Below are 15542 nucleotides of genomic sequence, written 5' to 3' on the forward strand. Positions count from 1 at the left end.
AAATTTTTTTTTAATTTGTAAATGATCTCCAGCAAACTAGATTTTTTTTTTTTTTTTTTTTTTTTTGAGACAGAGTCTCACTCCGTCACCCAGGCTGGAATACAGTGGCGCGATCTGGCTTACTGCAATCTCTGCCTTCCAGGTTCAGGAAATTCTCCTGTCTCAGCCTCCATAGTAGCTGGAGTTACAGGCATGTGCCATCATACCCAGCTAATTTTTGTATTTTTAGTAGAGACAGGGTTTCGCCATGTTGGCCAGCCTGGCCCCAAACTCCTGATCTCAAGTGGTCTGTCCTCCTTGGCCTCCCAAAGTGCTGGGATTACAAGAGTGAGCCACTGCACCCAGCCTGAATTTTAACACACGTATAGAGTCATGTAACCACCCCAAGGATACAAAATAGTTCTAACACCCCAAAGAAACTGCCCGTAAAACTCTCTCTCTTTATAAAACTCTCTCCCATAGACTTTTTAAAAAGCTTTGTTAAAATAACAGCTTTATTCAGATATGATTAACATACCATTCAGTTGTCACATCTAAAGTATGGAATTCAATGGTTTTCAGTGTTTACAGAGTTGTGCAACATCACCACAGCAAATCTTATTTGTTGAGACAGGTTCTCTTGCTCTGTTGCCCAAGCTGGAGTGCAGTGGTGTGATCATGGCTTACTGCAGCCTCGATCTCCTGGGCCCAGGCAATCCTCCCATATCAGCTTCCTGAGTAGCTGAGATCACAGGCGTGTGCCACCATGCTCTGCTAATTTTTTAATTTTTTTGTAAAGATGGAGTCTCCTTATGTTGCCAAGGCTGGTCTTGAACTCCTGGCTTCAAGCGATCCTCCTTCCTCGCCTGTCAAAGTGCTGAGATTATAGATGTGAGCCACTGTGCCCGGCCATCCACAATAAATTTTAGAACACTTTCTTCACCCGCAAAAGAAACCCTGTATCCATTAGCAGTTACTCCCCATTTCCCCCAATCCTCTAGCCCCAGGCAACTACTAATCTACTTTATGTTTGTATAGACTTTCCTCTTTTGGACATTTGTTATACATGGAATCATACAATATGTAGTCCTTTGTGACTGGCTTTTTTCACTTAGCATAACGTTTTCAGAGTTCACCCATGTTGTAGTAGGTATCAGTACTTCATTCCTTTTTATTGCTGTATAATATTCCATTGTTATGTATTTTTAATATTTAGTTTATCCTTTCATTAGTTGGTAAACTTTTGGATTATTTCCACTTTTTGGCTATTGTGAATAATGTTGCTGTGAACATCTGTAGACTTTTTTTATTGTGGACATTTGTTTTCATTTCTTTATGTTGATACCTGTGAGAGGAATTGCTAGATCATGTGGTAACTCTGTATTTAACATTTTGAGAAATTGCCAGACTGTTTTCCAAAGTGGCTGCACTATTTTACCTTCCCACCAGCAGTGTGTGAGGGTTCTGGTTTGTCCATGTCCTTGCCAATGCTTGTTATTATCTGTCTTTTTGATTATAGAAATCCTTGTGGGTATGAAGTGGTATCTCATTGTGGTTTTTGATTTGCATTTTCCTGATGGTTAATGATATTGAGCATTTTTTCATGTGCTTGTTGACTTTTGAAATTATTATTGAAATAATTCTTGGATAACAGATGTTGAAAACATTTCAACATAAGCAGAAATATTTTATATAATTGATTTTAAAATTGAGCAAAGTTATTAGCTGATTATTAAAGAGATTATTTTACCCTGGAGAATTATTAGAAATTTTGAAATTAAAAACATTCTTTTGTTTACCCAGAAATCTAGAAGAAAGGTTAAAATTTCCACTTTTTAATATTGTCCCAAGTGCAACATAAAAGTATGCATTTTTCATATCTTAACCTTTAAATGTATGCCATGTTAGGATACAATATTGAGTGCTTGTATATTTTTGAATTCACAGTCCTTTTTTCTGCCCTGATTGTAATAATAGGCTATTCTACATCCTTCTTAATACCTTTTAGCTCAACATTTCTATTTCCAATATTAGGATTTTAAAAATAAAAATCTTGTGTGAGAGACAAGTAAAGTACCAAAATTGCCTCAGTTAGAGGAGCCAGTTTTCTGTGGATTTGAACCAACCTGTAACCTGAGCCGTGCACAGCTGCCCTGAATAGAACAGGGACCTGGTGAAGGGCACCTTCTGCCACTTTGGCCGATTGAGATCCAGCAACCTCCTGGCTGGCAGTGATCATGAAGATGGGAACTAGGACACTGGTGCATTTTAAGGTGCAGTAATTAAAGGCACTCTAAATTACTCTTTGCTGTTTAGACCACCTGGGCTGTCCAGTGCTACTTTGGATACCAAGGAAAATGGAATATTCTTATGTAAATATGGATGGACCATGAGCTCCTGGAGGGCTGGAATCCAGTTTTGTGCAATTGTTTTCTCCACAAAGACTGACAGTAGGTTCTCGGTGCTGCTTCTTGAATGAAGGAAGAAGGGAAGGAATGAACGGTGAATGATGGGAGTAACAGAAATTGATTGCCAATTCACATCCATCTCTGCCACACTTTCTTCTTTCCTAATAGAATCCAGATTTCATTCCATTCTTCAGCCTCCTTTGCAGCATGCTGGAGTAGGGGTTCAGGAGGCGTCCAGTGGGTATTGATTGGTCCAGGCCAATCACAGTGGCCCCATTCCTTCTGCTGTAGTTTTGACTGGGCCGATTGGGATCAGAACAAGTGGGCTGCAGTTTCCTGGGGAGGTTTTGTTATGTTTGCCGGTGATGCTGTATCTGCTGCTCTCATCTTGTGATCTGAGGAGAACCTGCCGGAAGGCGAGCACTGACCTGCTGTGTGTGGCCAAGCAGAAAGGGAGCAGACGAACTTAGATTCTGGGGTTGGCTCTGTCTCATTTGCATCTTGGGCAGGCCACATGTCTCTCCTCCATCAAGTGTCCTGTAACCTGGAGAACTCACCCTGGTTCACCTGACACGTGGCCCACACCATGTTAATCAGTTTGTGCTTTTATTCTTAAGTATTTGAAGAAACCAGAAAATACAACCAACTGAAAGGCGTTTTCATTTTAAATGACTGTAAACCTGAACATGTCATTCAGTGAGCTTCCTTGTAAAGCTGAACTCAAATATCATTTCCTCCTTTACTGCTACCCAGGTTTGCCCTTCGCCCCTTGGTTGGGTTATTTTTGCCACCTTTAAGCTCTTCTGGTTTGGCTGCTGCTTCTCTTACTGCTCTGCCACAGTGGGCATTTCATTGGGAAGTCAGACCTGTGGCCGGCTTCTGGGTAAAATACTCCTTGGAACCTCCTCATCTTTAAAATATAGATAATACTCATGTACCCTGGCAGTTGTGGAGATTGACGAAGACAAGGTTTGTTTGTAAGTATGCTTTTGCCTTTAAATTTCATTTTATCATGTTCATCTTTATTATGATAACTGAGGACTGGAGGGAACCTTTATTTTTAAATTAAATTAAATTAATTTATTTTTTGAGACAGAGTCTCACTCTTGTTGCCCAGGCTGGAGTGCAGTGGTGTGATCTCAGCTCACTGCAACCTCTGCCTCCCGGGTTCAAGCAATTCTCCTGCCTCAGCCTCCCCAGTAGCTGGGATTACAGGCGCCCGCCACAACGCCCAGCTTATTTTTTAATGTATTTTTGGTAGAGACGAGGTTTCACCATGTTGGCTGGTCTGGTCTTGAACACCTGACCTTGGATGATCTGCCTGCCCCGGCCTCTCAAAGTGCTGGGATTACAGGCATGAGCCACCATGCCCGGCATGGGGGGAACCTTTAAAGTCAACCTGTCCTACCTCCTGGCTGATGCAGGGATCTCCCTTTAATGTCCATTGTGGGCCTTGCCCATTGTTTGGTGGCCCATTTGAATTGTTGCGCTGAGCTCCCACCCCCACACACAACAGATCGTAAGATACGCCATTGCTTTATGTACCTCTAAGAAAGCAAAAAATGCTACAAAGTAAGCATAGTAAAGGACGATTGGCTATAAGACAAAATTCAATTTTAGAGATATTGAAATGTGAAAAAATGTGTATCTTAAGAGATTTACTCTTTACCATCTGCTCTGTGCTGCAATTTTTTTAAAGATAAAGTGCTAATTTACTGAATTTAAAATAAATCCAGGTGTGTATGCATGCATGTATATATTTGTATGTATATGTATATACACATATATACATACGTATGATATAAATAGGCTTTGGACTTCAAGGAACTTTTTTTTTCCTTTTGAGACAGGGTCTTGTTCTGTTGCCCAGGCTGGAGTGCAGTGGTGCGATCATGGCTTGCCATAGCCTCAACCTCCCAGGCTCAAGTGAATCTCCCCCTCAGCTTCCTGAATAGCTGGGACTATAGGCATGCACCACTATGTCTGGCTAATTTTAAAAAATTTTTATTAGAGACGAGGCCTCTTTGTGTTGCCCAGGCTGGGACTTCAGGGCCCTGTCAAGTGTGCTTCCGTGTGTATACAGATTTTGAGATTCCCATCCCTGCTCTCCACTCCAGGATAGGACCTGAGTTAACCATATTTTAGAAAGATAATGACTTGTCTTCATCAGTTATCTTTTTGATAGTCTTTATGAATTCTAATAAAATTTTCAAAACAGTGGCTAAAAGAGAACTGTGGCCTGTTTCTCCCTGTGCCTATCAGCAGGCCTCGGGGATTTCCTTTCTCCCTTGTGGACACTTCTGTGCATTTTCCTACAAGAATATACGTGACAGGTCATGTATAGTTTTCCTTCATATTTGTGTTCTATTAAAAAAATCATCCAACTCAGAAAGCTTTTTATTTTCTAGAAAAAAATTTAAAAGTGACTGATTTCAGAGTATTTTTATTCTTCTACAGAGAGACAGCTAGCTGTGATGGAGGCTCTTCTAGGCAGGATACAGGGTAACTTAGATTCTTGTTCTGGCTTCACCGTTTGCTTGTGGTACTTCAGTTTCTTCCTCTGTGCAGTGGGCATAATAATGCCTGCTCCTTTGACTTCACAGATCATTGAGGAATGAGTGAGATTATATAAAGTAATACACTTAGTGTGTGGACAATGATACAATAAAGCATGGAGGACAGTGTTACAGGTACATAGCAATTCTGAAAGTGCTTGTTTGATATTAATCACTTCTTTCTTTCCTCCTGCATAAGAAATGTCTTTTCTTTTTAAAAAACATTCTGTTTTTTTCCCAATGATTCCAGAGAACCATGTCAATAAGACTCACAGGGGAAAGCCCATAGAAGGTTTTCAAGAAATCCTGTTAGCAGTGAACAAAACACACAAAAGCTCCATCCACATGGAGCTTACATTCTATTTGGGAGAGAGGGGAAATAAACAAATGAGTATATTGTAGTATATCAGAAGGAATAGCTTCTAAGAAGAAAAATAAAGGAAGGGGATGCCGAGGGGTTGAGATGTCAGCTAAGATATGAAAAAAGACAGAGATGGCTACAGCACCACGGTCGGGGGTGGGGGGTGGTGGTGGGTGAGGGTGGGTGGTAAAGGGAGATTCCAGGTAGAGGGAATAGCAGATACCAAGACCTCTGGGTTCTGAGGAGCAGGGAGGAGAGACGGGGCAGCTTTGAAACTGTGGGACAGGAGAGTAATGTAATGGTAGAGGAGTGCCTCTTTTTCCAGGCGTGGTCCCTTAGCAGTCTCACTGGTTTATAGTCTCAGTCTGTCATTGGGAACAAGCCTTAATGTGAATGTTGTCATATTAATATCACACCTGTTTGTCAGGTCATTTTTGGCTGCTTTTTTTTTTTTTTTTTTTGAGACGGAGTTTTGCTCTTGTTGTCCAGGCTGGAGTGCAGTGGTGCGATCTCTACGCACTGCAACCTCTGCCTTCCTGGTTCAAGTCATTCTCCTGCCTCAGCCTTCTGAGTAACTGGGATTGCAGGTGCCCACCACCACTCCTGGCTAATTTTTTTATATTTTTAGTAGAAACGGAGTTTCGCCATGTTGGCCAGGCTGGTCTCGAACTCCTGACCTCAGTTGATCTGCTCACCTTGGCCGCCTAAAATGCTGGGATTACAGGCATGAGCCACTGCGCCCGGCCTTTTTTGTTGTTGTTGTTTGTTTGTTTTGCAGTTTTTTGGGGATCTCATCAGGTTCATTTAGGGCTAAATAAACTGACCCTCCAAGGGACTTAATGACTTATGCTGAAGGACCCTGTGAAAACCTAAATGGTATGCTTCAGGCCTCAAAGCTGACTTAAAAGTGCATTTTAAAAAGTTCTTTGTTATGGTATAATTTTAGATTTATAGAAAAGTTACAAAAAGTGTGCAGAGTTCCCATACACCCTTGACCCAGCTTCCTCTAATGTTAACATCTTACGTAACCATTGACCTTAAGTTTTCAAGTGATGGGTGTGTGTCTACATCTGTGCATGCGTGCACGCACACACCCACCCACACACGCACCCCCCCATGCACACCTCCCCCACGCACACCTCCCCCACGCACACCCACCCACCCACACACACACACACAGTGCCAGGGAGGCAGCCCTGTTGTCTGTCAGCCTTTTCATAGCTCATCATATTTACACCTCCTGGATACAGAGTGGACCCTGGCCATGGCAAAAGCAGGCAAGGAGCTACTTTGAAGCTGAAGTTCCAAAGCAGGAGATACGGGGAAAACAATCAGCTGCTACAGAGCTCTGAATATCATGTGAACCCAGTGCCACTTGAACTTTATTTAGTAGAAGATTGGCCTGAGACACTTAATATAGAAATCCCAGCCATCATGTGAGAATTCCATTCCGTGCAAGTACAAATACAAGAAAATTTGGGAATGTTCACTTTGGCTTGTGTTATGCTAAGTCATCTCACTTCTTTCCCATCTAATTTATGAATCAGAACACCAACAATATATACCAGTTTATTAACTAATGAATCAGGAGCAACAAGCCCATCCATCTACCCATCTGCATGGATTTGAGCTTTATTCAGTAGTACTTTGCCTTGGAAATGGTCCAGGTTATTTTGGAAACGGATATTCAATTCAAATGATGACAGCCATTGGCACTCACTCTGGGGCTCAGGAGGGAAACCACGCCCTTCTAGGCTATTGCTGACGCCATCCCTCCAGAATGCAGCTGTCTCGGGTGGAGGCTCTGGGACAGCTGCTTCTGGCTAAGGCTGCCCATTTGGGAGAAGGGGACATTGAAATTGCAAGAAGAGTCATAGCTGAGAGAGATCCTGCACATATGTGTGGCAGGAATCCTACAGCAGACAAGATTTTGACAATGGACAAGTCACTCACCTTCTAACATGTCCACTTTCCTGTGGATGAAGTGGAATTTTCCAAAAGCCAGGAGTACAGTGCTGCCTGTTACTCTTGTGAATATCTCAATCTCTTGGTGAACTACTGGTATTATAAAGGGGTGCCGTATTAGCGGAGGTGCAAACAAAATGCTTCAGTGCTTTTGATTCCTTTGGCTAAGGATAGATCTTAATTTTGAATATTTTTTTTCCTACTAGGGCCAATTTAAAAAAAAATCAAGTTTGCATTCACATGTTTAATAATTCCAGTTATACTTTTAGCATTAAAAAATATGCTTGTCTTGGAGACTATTTTTTAACATTTCAGAATCTACAAAACCAGCTTAAATACAGCATGACTATACTGCTACGCCTCTGAAAAACTTTGTATTTGAGTCCTGGCACCTCTGAGGCTTCTTCATGTTGGTGGTTTTTATTTTCCTTTTCACTGACCATGCATGCTACTCTGTGTGAAATATGGTTTGTGAAATAGGTTGTGTCAGTGCTATCTGTATGCCTTAAAACAAAGTATTATGCTGTTGAGAAAAAGCAAAACAAGGATAGGTCTTTAACAAAGACTATTTAGGCTGCTGCCGCCTAATATAATTCTTATCAGTGAAGTCTTCACTTTGTTGGAAAACAGTGCCTGACACTCCCTTGTGTCCTGCCTGGTGGGACTTCCCTACAGCCCCTTGGGCTGTTTTCCAGGCTCTGCACTGCAGTGAAGGCGTGTTTGTCTTATGAGGGGATGTGCACTGCACTTTCACCTGTATTACCTCACTCCCCAGAACCACCTTAGGAGATGGATGACATTATCCCTGTTTTTGAGAGATGGAGGACGCGCTTCAGAAATTTTAAGAAACTCAAACAAGGTCACACTGGTAGTGAGTAGTAAAGTCAGAATTCCAGGCCTGGTTTTCCAGTACCAAATCCAGTGCTTATTCTCACAGACCATGGGTCAAATCCATCCCGCCTCCTGCTGTTATAAATAAAGTTTTATTGGAATACAGCCACACCCATTCATTTCCATATTTTCTGACTGCCTTCCAGCTACAACTGCGGAATTGCAACGGAGACTGTATTGCCCTCAAAGCCTGAAATAGTTATTATTTTCCGCTTCGTGGGAAGAGTTTGCCAAACCCTGCCCTAAGCCATAGCTGAAGGAGCATCCAGGTTTTGTCTGTCAGTACGTTCCCCACTGCCCCCGCCCAACCAGGAATGCCTTTGTGATGCAGTTCTTGCTCTTTTGTAAAGGTGGGGCTGGGGGTGGTGGCTTGTGCCTGTAATCCCAGCACTTTGGGAGGCTGAGGCGGGCAAATCAGTTGAGATCAGGAGTTTGAGACCAGCCTAGACAACACGGCAAAACCCTGTCTCTACAAAAATTACAAAAACTAGCTAGGCCTGGTGGGACACGCCTGTAGCCCCGTCTCCTTGGGAGGCTGAGGTGGGATGATTGCTTGAGCCTGGGAGACAGAGGTTGCAGTGAGCTGAGATTGTGCCACTGCACTCCAGCCTTGGTGACAGAGTGAGACTCTGTCTCCAAAAAAAAAAAAAAAAAAAAAAAAAAAAAAAAAAAAAGTGGCGGGAGCCACACAGTGAAAAAGAGCATATGTGCCGGGGCAGCCCAGCTGTGCCTTATTGTCTGCTCTCTGGCCCTGTGGTGGGCTGAAAATTCTTACCATACTCCCATCCAGATGTAGAGTCTGTAACCTTTCCCCTTGAATCTGGGTTGGCCTGGTGATGTATTTTGACCAATAATAGTTTGCGGTAGAAGTGACACTGTGTAACTTTTAAAATTGAGTCTAAAGAGATCTGTAATTTCTGTCTCATACTTTGAACACCCCTTCTTGGGATCCAGCCAGCATGTGAGAAGCCCTGGTGGCCATGTGGAAATTATATCCACGTGAGAGAGAGGCCCAGTCATCCCTTTCAGAGCACTAGAGATGGGAGGGAACGCATTTTACATGCCCAGCCCTTATTACTCTCTGACCTGAGGGAGATCACAAATGCCTTCTGTATTGGGTGGTAATGATACATCACAAAAATGCGAATGCTCGCAGCCGGGCGGGCGCTGTGGCTCAAGCCTGTAATCCCAGCACATTTCAAGCCTAGGTGGGTGGATCCCTTGAGCCCAGGGGTTTGAGACCAGCCTGGGCAACATAGCAAGACCCTGTCTCTACCAAAAATACAAAAATTAGCCAGTCTTATAACCCGGTCTCAAATGAATAAATAAATAGAGGGATATGAATTTAAAAAAAAACTTTTAAAAAGAATTCTCTTACAGTCTTATGTTAATGTTGGAAGATTAAGAAATAAAATAAATTTTTGAACTTGCTGTCTGAGTTACCCAAATGTAATTTCTAAGAACTCTAAAATATTATCACCTAGAATCTAGGAAGCTACCATGTGATCCTAGACTAATAGCATAGAATGAATGTTGCTTCATTATGAACTCATTATGGAAATACAAGTACATAATAAATACTTTAAGCAGACTATAGCATATTTCCTAAAATACTGAAGTTAAAATATTTGTGCTAGACTTCCTGAAATGAAAAGCTTTTCTCATAATGATTTGTGAATTAATTTTACCATAGAATAGAAAGGGTATATTTTTAGTGGGTTAAGTAGCTATACTTAAAAAAAAAAATACAGGCCGGGCATGGTGGCTCACACCTGTAATCCCAGCACTTTGGGAGGCCGAGGCGGGCAGATCACGAGGTCAGGAGATCAAGACCATCCTGGCTGACACGGTGAAACCCCGTCTCTACTAAAAATAACAAAAAATTAGCCAGGCGTGGTGTCAGGTGCCTATAGTCCTAGCTACGCGGGAGGTTGAGGCAGGAGAATGGCGGGAGGCTGAGGCAGGAGAATGGTGTGAATCCGGGAGGCGGAGCTTGCAGTGAGCTGAGGTCACGCCACTGCACTCCAGCCTGGGTGACAGAGCAAGACTCTGTCTCAAAAAAAAAAAAAAAAAAAAAAAATTAGCTGGGCATGGATGCACACACCTGTAACCCCAGCTACTCGGGATTCTGAGGCACGAGAACTGTTTGAACCTGGAAGGTGGAGGTTGCAGTGAGCCAAGATCGTGCCACCGCACTCCGTCCTGGGCCACAGAGCGAGACTCCCATCTCAAATAAATAAATAAAATAAGATAAATAAAAATACGGATTGAGTATCCCTTTGCCAAAATGCTTGGAACCAGAAGTGTTTTAGATTTCAGATTCTTTTGGAATTTAGAATATTTGCATTATACTTTGCTGATTGACCATCCCAAGTTTGAAATTCTGAAATCCAAAATACTTCAATGAGTATTTCCTTTCAACACCATGCCAGTGCTCAAAAGTTTTGGATTTTGGAGCATTTTGGGTTTTGAATTTTCAGATTTGGGGTGCTCAGCCTGTGATTATGTTGTGTAAAGGCTATTCAGTTTGATATTAATCAGACAATATCAAACCGAATAGCCTTTACCCAACATAATTGGGCCACAGAATTGTGGAAGTACTGGAATAGTTTTATTTATTTTTTAAGAAACAGGGTCTCATTTTGTTGCGCAGGCTGGAGTGCGGTAGTGCCATCATGACTCACTGCAGCCTCGACCTCCTGGGCTCAAGCTATCCTCTCACCTCAGCCTCCCAAGTATCTGGGACTATAGGCATGTGCCACCACACCCGTCTCATTTTTAATTTTTTTATAGAAATGGTGTTCCACTATGTTTCCCAGGCTGGTCTCCAACTCCTGGGCTCAAGTGATCCACTCGCCTCAACCTCCCAAAGTGCTGGGATTATAGGCTTGAGCCACCACACCTGGCTATCTCTTGAATCCTAACTCCATGTTGAGCTTTTAAAGGGTTTTCTTATTCCTTGTGCCAAAAATGCCTTTTCTACCCTTCCAACAGAACAAACCCCTATTAAAGTTTTAGTTGAGGAGGCTGGGTCCAGTGGCTCACGCCTGTGATCCCAGCATTTTGGGAGGCTGAGGCAGGCAAATCGCTTGAGGCCAGGAGTTCAAGACTGGCCTGGCCAACATGGCAAAACCCGGTCTCTGCTAAAATTCCAAAGATTAGCCAGGCATGGTGGCGCACACCTGTAGCCCCAGCTATTTGGGAGGCTGAGGCACGAGAATCTCTTGATTTTTGGAGGCGAAGGTTACAGTGAGCTGAGATTGTGCCACTGCACTCCAGCCTAGGCAATAGAGTGAGACTCTGTCTCAAAAAAAAGAAAGTTTTAGTTGTGAAGGGGAAGCTCTGAAGTGTGTTAGAACCCCTAAGTTCATGGAGGGATTCACTTGCTCTGAAATGGGATGGTCATGGAGAGAGAGAGAGAGAGCGCCCAGCGTGGGAAGGCTGGGTGTGGACATCGACCCCCACCCCCACCCCAAGCAGCAAGGTCATGAGCTGTGCAGAAGTGGGACCTCCCGCCGTTGGTGCTTCTGGAAGTAGCGCCCAGCAAGGACCAGTGAGGAGCTAGTATTCCTTAGCTTAGGCACGGCTCAGTCCTCCCTGCCTACCATGCATGCAGTTCGTAGCCTGTGTGTTTCCTGTTTTCATTTCCTATCTTGCTATTACTTTTATGCATTGGCTTATCACAGCCCACTCACTCTAAGGCCATCTTGCCATCCCATGACATGGTCACTGAAGGCCCAGCTGTCACTGTTTATTCACTTGGTGTGTACATGACTGTTTGGACCCGTTTCCTAGTAACGGCCCTGTTAATTTCAATGAGAAAGGCTAATGGGGTGCCTTTTTCAGGGGCTGGGGGGAGGGATGATGTGCTCATTTTAGCCCCTCTGTGTCTTTGGTCCTTGACCTCACTGTTTCCCGGGGGATTCTTATACAGAGGCTCTTGGCTTCTTCCCTCAATACCACACATTCCTAATTATTTGTGCTACTTCTTGAGTAATCTTGAGGTCTGCTTTGGATTACTTATCAAAAGTGGCTGATAAAATTTGAGCTGTCGTTTCCCAGATGTGTGTGTTAGTGCTTCGTAGAGAATTTCTTCTTTGTACTCAAGTTGATTTAAGTCTAGAATCTGACTTTTAATTGTGGACCAAGCAAAACCCCCTTGCCTCTCTAGAGATTATTTAGAATTAATAAAATCAAGTACTTTTTCACACGAGCCTGAAGGAATTGTTAACTGAAGGAACTTTTATGTGGTACAGTTTTTTTCTGAAAATTAGGTATTTAAGGACTTTGTCAATTATGGTTAAGCACATTTTTTATTAAAAAGAACAAGATATGTAGCTAAGTGGCTGTGTCCAGGCTGCGATGTTTCTTCTCACTCGATCCTACAGTGAAGTCAAAATATAGTGACAGATTCAGTTTCCATAGCTGCAGAATCTGTTTTCAAAAACACAAGGCTGTGATTTCACTGTAGTTCAGTGCACACTGAGAAGCTAATATGGAAATAGAAATGAAACTTTTCAAAATACATGCCTTAAAACAAAAACTTCCAGTTCCCCTTTAGTGCTTAGATGAGTTTTTTTTTGTTTGTTTTTCAGGCTTTGTAAGTTTTGCAGATTAATTTCAGAAGTTGACGGCGATGTGATCCTGGTGGACTGTCATTCTGTAGTGTTAGTCAGGAAGCCCCTCACACACTTTCTTCTCATTTCCTAATGCGACAGTTGGTTCAGTGAATATCTATTGTGCTTTATAGGTTGATATTGATATGTTTGTAATTGGCCTATCACGTAGTTAGTTTTTTTTTCTTTTTTGGCAATCAGCTTTTTCCATGTGAATTTTCAAAAAATGTATTTATTTATTTAGAAGCAGGATCTTATGGCCAGGCGCAGTGGGTCACTCCTGTAATCCCAGCACTTTGAGAGGCTGAGGCGGGCAGATCATCTGAGGTCAGGAGTTCGAGACCAGCCTTGCCAACATGGTGAAACTCCGTCTCTACAAAAGTACAAAAATTAGCCGGGCGTGATGGTGGGTGCCTGTAATGGGAGACTGAGGCGGAAGATCCCTTGAACCTGGGAGGCGGAGGTTGCAGTGAGCCAAGATCATATCACTGCACTCCAGCATGGGCGAGAGAGCGAGACTCTGTCTAAAAAAAAAAAAAAAGAAGAAACAGGATCTTACTCTGCCACCCAGGCTGGAGAGCAGCAGTGGTGTGATCATAGCTCACTGCAGCCTTGAACTCCTAGGCTCAAGCAATCCTTCTACTTTAGCCTCTCAAGTAGCTGGGACTACAGGCGTGCCACCATGTCCAGCTAACTTTTTTTCTTTTTTAATCTTTTGTAGAGACTGAGTTTCACTATGTTGCCCAGGCTGGTCTCGAACTTTTGGCCTTAAATGATCCTTCCGCCTTGGCCTCCCGAAGCACTGTGATTACAGGCATGCCACTGCATGTGGTCCATTAGCTGTAGTTAAGAGAAAAGAGTTGGGTTGGTTATTTTCAGTGCCTTGGGCATAAAGAGTGAATCATTAAGTTCATTTTGCACTCTTTGAGTTTTACCATGTTCCAGGCACTGAGGACACAACAGTGAACTAAAACAGGTAGAAGTGAGTCTTTAAGGAATGAAATATAATTTGTCTCTACTTGAAATTTGCACATAGTCTGTTTGTAGGACAATACCTATTGAAATAGGGTCTCCATTTCGCCAACAAGTTAACCCTTACTACTTATGGGAAATTACCTCAGTGGTAACTGTAGAGCAGTCATTTATTGAACATTAACTGTATGCTTAGAGTGCATTTTTCTTTACATTATTGTATTAGCTCATTTAATCCTTGTAACAGCTTCCCATTTTATAGATGAGAAAACTGAGGGTTGTAGGGGTTAACTGATTTTAACTTGGCCAACATCATACAGTGACCTATTCTGACTGTGTCTTTCTGTCCCTACAGGATTTGAACTTATAGTGGAAGTGCTTTAGGAAATGCATTTGTGTCTGTGTAGTCATGGTTAGGAAATGTGCTCATGTCAGGCTGTTTAAAAGTTGTGGAGGCTAGGCATGGTGACTCATGCCTGTAATCCCAGCACTTTGGAAGCTGAGGTGGGTGCATTACTTGAGCACAGGAGTTTGAACAACATAGTGAGACCCTGACTGTGTATATACACACACACACACACAATTAGCTGGGCGTGGTGGTGCATGCCTGTAGTCTCAGCTAGAGGTGGGAGGATTGCTTTAGCCCGGGAGGTCAAGGCTGCAGTGAGACTTGCTTGTGTCACTGTACTCCAGCCTGGGTGACACAGCAAGACCCTGTCTCAAAAAAAAAAAAAAAAAAGAAAAGAAAAGTTATGGGTGGGTCGGATGGTGCAGTGGTGCTAAGCTCACTTAGCTGTCAACAGGGGAGGGCTGGGTTTGTCATGTTGGAGGTCAGACAAGTACCTAATAAGGAGGTAACTGAGGACTGTTGGATGTATTTCTCTGGGTGGGGATGGGCTGCCTGTGAAGATGAAATTCTATTGGAAATATTCTTTAATTATATTTTTACATGTCTCACTTTTATTTAAATAGGGATACTATATTCTGTACTTTGTTTTGTGACCTGCCATTTTCCCACTTAATCTATCTCTAGAGCGTCTTTTCTTGGCCACCATGTGATTCTCTGCAGTGTTACTGGAAATGGCGTTGTGGTGAAAAATGTGCAGACATGATATATGGGAGGACCATGCCTTATTTAATCAAAATCAGTATTATTAGACGTTTTCATTTTCCAATTTTTAACAGTTATATAACTGCTGAGAAAAGTTACATCTTTGTATGCAGTTATGATTTTTCTTAGAAAATAACTGAAGAAGTGGAATTGCTTTTTTTTTTGAGACAGAATTTTGTTCTGTCACCCAGGCTGGAGTGCAGTGGCACAGTCTCCCCTCACTGCAACTGCTGCCTCCCGGGTTCAAGCGATTCTCCAGCCTCAGCCTCCCCAGTAGCTGGGATTACAGGTGCCCGCCACCACACCTGGCTAATTTTTGCATTTTTAGTAGAGACAGGGTTTCACCATGTTGGCCAGGCTGGTCTCAAACTCCGGACCTCAGGTGATCTGCCCGCCTTGGCCCCACAAAGGCCGGGATTACAGGTTTAATCCACTGTGCCCAGCCTGGAATTGCTTTTGATTCATGTTCCTGGGTGTGAGTGAGCTTGTTACCTGCACCCTTGTCAGCAGCAATAATTATTATAATAATTATGAATAATAATAATTATTGTAATTAATTATAATAATTATGAATAATAATTATAATTAATTATATTATAATATAATTATAAAATAATATATAAATATAAAATAATATAAATAATTATTTATAATTAATATAATTAATGCCAATTTGACAGATAA

At 42.5% G+C, this 15542-nt stretch overlaps 1 protein-coding gene across 11 annotated transcripts in view; it reads left to right on the top strand.

The window, feature by feature from the left end:
- Positions 1-15542, top strand: part of TRAK1 (trafficking kinesin protein 1) — a 212177-nt gene that overhangs the window by 41277 nt on the left and 155358 nt on the right. For 6 of the 11 annotated variants that reach the window (XM_063805623.1, XM_024355429.3, XM_003309734.6 and 3 more), the window contains exon 1: positions 2573-3364. The exons of the other annotated variants lie outside the window; for them this stretch is intronic. The gene's annotated coding sequence lies outside the window, so the exon portion shown is untranslated. Of the gene's footprint in view, positions 1-2572; positions 3365-15542 lie in introns of those variants that run through there. 11 annotated transcript variants of the gene reach the window in all.

This window comes from Pan troglodytes, chromosome 2 (genome assembly GCF_028858775.2).
Source record: "Pan troglodytes isolate AG18354 chromosome 2, NHGRI_mPanTro3-v2.0_pri, whole genome shotgun sequence".
In the NCBI taxonomy this organism is placed as follows: domain Eukaryota; kingdom Metazoa; phylum Chordata; class Mammalia; order Primates; family Hominidae; genus Pan; species Pan troglodytes.